Here is a 365-nt window from a genome sequence, read left to right as displayed (position 1 = left end):
TGGAGAAATAGAAAGTCACATTTAGAACATTAGGACAGAGCTGAATTATGTCATTGCGCTTCTGTATTACTGTCATTGGAACAGGAACAGTTAGTCCTGGGTTCTTGTTGAAATCTCTTGTATCATATTTGACTGATTTCTGTCTCGTTTTTAGATATGGGGTGTGAGTGTGAGAATAAGAAAAGATGGCTGGTTGGTGTTTTTGTATCTTTGGTGTTGATCATCTCGTTGATCGTCTGTCTTTACTATACAGTGGTGAGTTATTTATTCACTCTTCATTTATTATATTATACATATTTAACTGTCATTGATTGCCCTCGATCAGTGTTTACCAAACTCTATTACAAGCACCTTCATCGTGGGGT

The sequence above is a fragment of the Salvelinus alpinus genome, chromosome 1 (assembly GCF_045679555.1).
Source record: "Salvelinus alpinus chromosome 1, SLU_Salpinus.1, whole genome shotgun sequence".
Taxonomy (NCBI): domain Eukaryota; kingdom Metazoa; phylum Chordata; class Actinopteri; order Salmoniformes; family Salmonidae; genus Salvelinus; species Salvelinus alpinus.
The sequence above is the reverse complement of the archived record's forward strand: the minus strand, read 5'-3'. Positions refer to the sequence as shown.